Here is a 6000-nt window from a genome sequence, read left to right on the forward strand (position 1 = left end):
ACCTATGTGTAGTATAAATCTAAATTAAATGTAATCATACACATTTTTGGCATTTATATAAGTGAAATCACATTGTAATATTATTTAAATTTTTCCATCAATGTATTTTTGACATTCATCAAGTATATGTATAACCCAACTTCTTTTGTCTTCACTGTTGTAAGTTATTCTGTCATATAACTATTATTAAAAAATCTAATGATCTACTCTAATGATGCTGAACATTAAGACTGTATCACAGGCAGAATTCCAGAATGACCCCAAGTTTTCCAATCCCTTGTATACACATACTCTCTCGTATTTATTCAATCAAACACTAATCTAGGTATTGCTGTAAAGGGACTTTGCAAATGAAATTAAAATCCGTAATCAGTTGACTTTAAGTTAGAGAACTATTCATGGGTGAGCCTGATCTATTCAGGTGATCCTTTAAAAGAAATCAGAGATCTGAAGCATGAGAGGGCCACATAGCAAGTAACTGCTGGCAACTTCTGGAGCTGAGACTGGCCCCCAACTAACAGTCAACACCTTGACTCCAACCTTATGAGAACTTAAGCAGAGAATTCAGCTAGGCCATGTGCAGACCTTTGACCAACAGAAACTGTGAGATTATAAATGGGTGTTGTTTTAAGCCATCTAATCTATGGCCATTTGTTATGTAGCAGTGGAAAGCTAATGTGAGTCATTTGCAGAATTGTGCTATTAGAGACAATGTTGGTCTGAACACTTTTGTACATGTTCCCTGGAGCACATGTGCAGGAGTTTAAGGCACATGATTAGGAACAGAATAGAAAGGAACCATTACATGATATGCACATTACTGAATAATGTAAATTATTTTCCAGCATAATTTTAATTTATACTTTGACCAGCAATCGAAAAAGTTTCCTTTGCTTCACATCATTCCCAAAACATGGTATTGGTAAATTTAAAGTTTAGCCAGACTAATGACTGTGAAATGATATTTATTGCAGGTTTTAATTTGTAGTTCTCTGAATTATTGATGACAATGAGGATCTTTTCATGTTTATGTACCATCTGTATTTCTCCTCCTGTGAAGTGCCTTTTCAAGGAACTTATTCCTTCATGGGAATGGTCAATCATCTCCCTTCTAATCTGCTGAGCCAGTTTGAACAATATCAGCTTTCGGATTCATGAATGTGCTTGCTTTTGGGCCTCTGTTTTGTGCCTATAGTATATATTTGTCTATTCCTATGATAATGACAATACCAGGCTGATATATATATATATACACATACATACACATACTTACCTATCGTACAAATTGCATTTATGTCTATTATGGGTCCTTGCTCTTCTATATACATTTTAGAATGACCTTATCACATTTTATTTTTAAAATTATATTTGATTTTATTATGTTGAATCTATAAATCTGAAAATAAATGGCATCTATGAGATGGTGAGTTTTTCTATTATTCATGAAAACAATATGTTTGTATGTAGTTGTTCTTTAATGTCACTTATTAAAGTTTTATAATTACATATATAATCTTATATTTTGTGATATATTTGTCCTATGTACTCAATACATTTATTGCTATTGTATACATCTTTTTTAATTGCTTTTTTGTAATTGTTTATGGATAATGTATGGAAATAAAATTGAACTTTTATACATTGGTCACAAAATTAAATAAACCCAGAAAAGTCACTAAACTCTTATTAAATCTAATAATTTTTTGGTAGAAACTTTTCTGTGAGAAAAATCACATCATGAGACCATGAATATTTTGTTTCAGGCTTCATAATCTTTCTTTGATTTCTTTTTCTTGTCTTATTGCAGTGGTTAGAACCAGTGGCACATGCTGGACAGAAAAGTTAGTAGCAGGCATCGTTGCCATGTTATTGGTTTTAAAGAAAACTCTTTTAAATGTTTATTATTGTAATGATTAATTTCATGTGTCAACCTGGCTTGGCTACAGTGCCCAGATAAATAGTCAAATTTTATTCTAGATATTTGTGTGCAGATATTTTTGGATGAAATTAACATTTAAATCGGTGGACTTTGAGTGAAGCAGATTCCCCTCTGTAACCTGGATGGGCCTCAATCAATCAGTTGAAAGCTTGAATAGAGCAAAAGACTGACATCTCCCAAGGAAGAAGAAATTCTGCCAGCAGACAGCCTTCAGACTTGAACTGCAGTGTTGTTTCTTCCGTGGGTCTCCAGCCTGCTGGCCAACTCTGCAGATTTGGGACTTGCTAGCCTTCATAACTGGGTTAGCCAATTCCTTAAAATTAATCTCTATTGAGATATCTATCTATCTATCATCTACCGATATAAATACTGACATAGATATAGATATAAAGATCCTAATCCTGTTTGTTCTGTTTTCCTGTACAATCTGGCTAATACAGTCATTAAAAAAGATTTTGTGTTTGTTTCTTTTTTAAATAGAATTCATTATTTTTAATGTACTGATATGGAAAACTATGTCAGATATTAATCTTATATATGAGTAATAAATCCAACTTGGTCATAATGTATTATGCATTGTTTTCTTTTTAATGCTCAATTCATTTTGCTGTTGATTTGTTGAAGAATTTTACATTCATGTCCATGAGTGACTATATTATAATTTTCCTTTATCCCATTGTCCAACCCTGATTTTGGTATCAGGATTTTATTAGCTCTAAGACATGAGTTTCAAGGTACCCTCTCTTTCCAGTCTCTGAAAGAATGTTCTTAAGTTTAGAATTATCCATTCCTAAATATTTGGTATTACTTTCCTTTAAAAGTAAGTAAGATGGGAATAATTCAAGTCAAATTTTCTATTTTCTAGAAGTGTCCACATTTCTAGGAATATGTTTCAATTGCACTAAATTTTCCAATATGTTGGCATACATTTCTCCATAATTACCTCTAATATGATTTTATTATCTCTTTTGCCTTCCTAACATTGTTTGTGTTCTTTATTCTTCACATATTCTGTTAGCTGTCCATTTTTATCATCTTTTTAAAGAAATAGAATTGGCATTACTGATGGTATCTATGGTACATTTGTTTTCCTTTATGAATTCCTGCTCTTTATTACTTATCTTTTCCTATTTTTTTAGGTTTATGATGCTTTATTTTGTTTTGATTACTTTTTGTATTATTTTTTGATGCTTTTTCTTACATTGAAATATTAGCTCATTAATTTTCATCCTTCTTTTCTGGCAAAAGCCTTTGAGGTTATCATTTTCCTTCTAAGAAACATTTCCTGTCACACAAATTTTAACTAGTAGTAATTTTATTATTTAATACTAACAAATTGTTAAATACAAATAAAGTCTTTTGCTTCCTCTCTTTGTCTACATAAACATGTGAACCTTTAAAATGAGATTATCTCATGTTCTGCTTTTTTTATGTTGTGCTTTCCTTCTGTATCCAGACTTTACCTTCCATATGAAACTAATGATGGGTCTCAAGGCTCCCAATTCACTACAAAAATATGATTGGTATTTTGGCCTCACAAGAAATGATTTCTCTTTTTGTAATATTCCTTTCTAAGCTTAGTAATCACCTGAACTTTTAGTAGATACACTTCACAATTACCAATTACTAGTCTAAGAATGTGCTGAACTTAACTTGACCATTCCCTCTCATTTTATTCTATTATCAGTATTCATTTATCTAAACAACTTTAGATTCTGTCTCCACATAGATAGGAAAAACATATATTTTATTCCTGAACTTTTGATTAAAAAATAGTGTCTTCTGGCCCACGTGGAAATGACCATTGTTGTAGGAAAAAACAGACCTCTTCCCCTTTGCTGTGTCTGCCTGACGGGGATTTAACAGGCTTCATGAACATCAAAGGCTGTACAGAACAGAAAAGTCTCATAATGCCTTTCAAATCCTTTATCTTTCTTTTTCAAACCTGCAATGTATAAGTATTCATTTTATACAACTTGCATTCAAATTTCTGCTGTTAAAGCAGAAAAATGGCTTTTATCAATTTTAAATTCTTTAAATATTTCCTAATCCTCAACATGTAGGTTAGCACGAGCAGCCATTTAAGAAGATTGGAATAATTCCTCCTGATACTTGGACTTAGGCAAACTATTTTGACTACAAGTAACAAAAACACAATTGTACAAATAAAACACAAAGAGGGAATTTATTAGCAAACTGCAGGGGGTTTTATGGACTCCTTGACCTGTTAGGTCTGAGAAGGGTCTAAAAGCAGAAGTCGGAAACTACACATAGGCTGTTAGAGCCCAAAAGTCACTTTAAATTCTAATTATAAATTTTCAAGAGAGAGAAACCTCTATTGAGCATGTCTTGAGACAGATGCCTATTTACTATTTAACCAATGATGGTGATAGAGTGAGAACAGAGTATGAAAGAAGTTTGGAGATCAATTGTAAGGCCAACCATTTTTAAAGGAAAAGGAGTGGCTATTCCATAAAGAGCAGAATTGATCCTGCAATAAATGCTTGGAAATTTCTGCCAGAATTTAGAGGGAAAGGAGTCAAGCTAAAAGTGGTTGGAGAGAACATAATGTAATTTCATAGCAGCAAATGGAGAGCAAAGACGTGAATTAACTTTTCTTTAAAAAAAAAAAAAAGAAAGTAAAAAGGAGCACACTACAAACAATTGCTATTAAATCAAATTAATTAAACATAATGAAAAAAATCCTGAGATAAATAAAGATCTGACCAGGGAAAAAATAATTAAAGATATGACTCTAACACATAATGGTAAAAATATTAAATGTAAAGAAATAATGTATGAATATCACAAACACTCAACAGAAACAATACAAAGATGAACAAAAAAGACATGTAAATAAGAAAATTAGTCTGGCCTTTGATTTCTTTTATGAAATTTAGATGCCAGAACCACTTTGAGAACATCTAAAGATTTTGATTAGAAAATATGAGACTCCCATAATTTAAAATGGAGCACGTTTTCTTTTATGTGCATAAACCAAAGAAAGATATCTTTATCGAGGAAAAAGTATTCTAACAACTGAAACAACCTATTTCCTCAGCCTGTAGCGCTCCCACACTTCTTATCTGGCAGCTTCTTTATGCTCATCATCCTTCAGAATCAGTTCAGTGGCAGTTCCTTCCATGGGCCCTCAGACTAAAGCATGTTGCCACGTTACTATCTCTTTCAAAGAATGAAATCATTTTCTAGCACATTTTAGAATTTGTGTTTATATATTAAATTACATTCACCATTAAATACCAATCTTCACATCAGGTTATAAGACTCGTGAGGGCAGGCACAGTCCCTACATTGCTCAACACTGTATACACAGTGCATAGCACAGTATCTGGAAGAGCAAACACAATAGATGTGTTGAGAAGGAAAGGGAAGGAAGAGAAGGGAGTCAGACATCTCCCTTGAACTGGTGGGGTGCATGGGGGTGGGGCAGGAACCTGAAGCAAAAGGAGAAGAGCAGTAAAAGGCAGTAAGGTACAGTGTTAGGGCAACTCTAACAAAATACCACAAATTAGGTGGCTTATAAACAACAGAAATTCCTTTCTCAAAGTTCTCAAAGGGTGTCAGCAAGGTTGGGTTCTGCTAAGCTCTTCTTCCAGGTCGCAGACTGTACACTTGTTGTTTCCCCACATTGCAGGACAAGTGAGCTTTCTAGTGACTCTTACAAAGACACTAATCTCATTCATAAAGTTTTGACCCTCATGACCTCATCTAATCCTAATTACCTCCCAAAGGTCCCACCTCCTAATTGCATCACATTGTTGCAGGTAGTTTCAACATCTGAATTGTGGGGGGACACAAACATTCAATCCATAATAGGTAGACTGCTGGGCACATGATCTAAAGAGGAGTCCCAAGAGGTCTGCTAGAGAAGGCCTCATTCACATATGAGTATGGGATGTCGGTAGTTATATATGGCTATTCAGAGTGGAGAAAGAGATAAACGAAGGAGTTAGTCTGTGAAAACATGGAGAGAGAAGGGATGAAAGATGAGACAAGAATATCTTTCTCTAATCTCCAACTAAAATCCTTCTCTTATAGAT

This window comes from Pteropus vampyrus, unplaced genomic scaffold (genome assembly GCF_000151845.1).
Source record: "Pteropus vampyrus isolate Shadow unplaced genomic scaffold, Pvam_2.0 Scaffold7, whole genome shotgun sequence".
NCBI classification, from domain to species: Eukaryota; Metazoa; Chordata; class Mammalia; order Chiroptera; family Pteropodidae; genus Pteropus; species Pteropus vampyrus.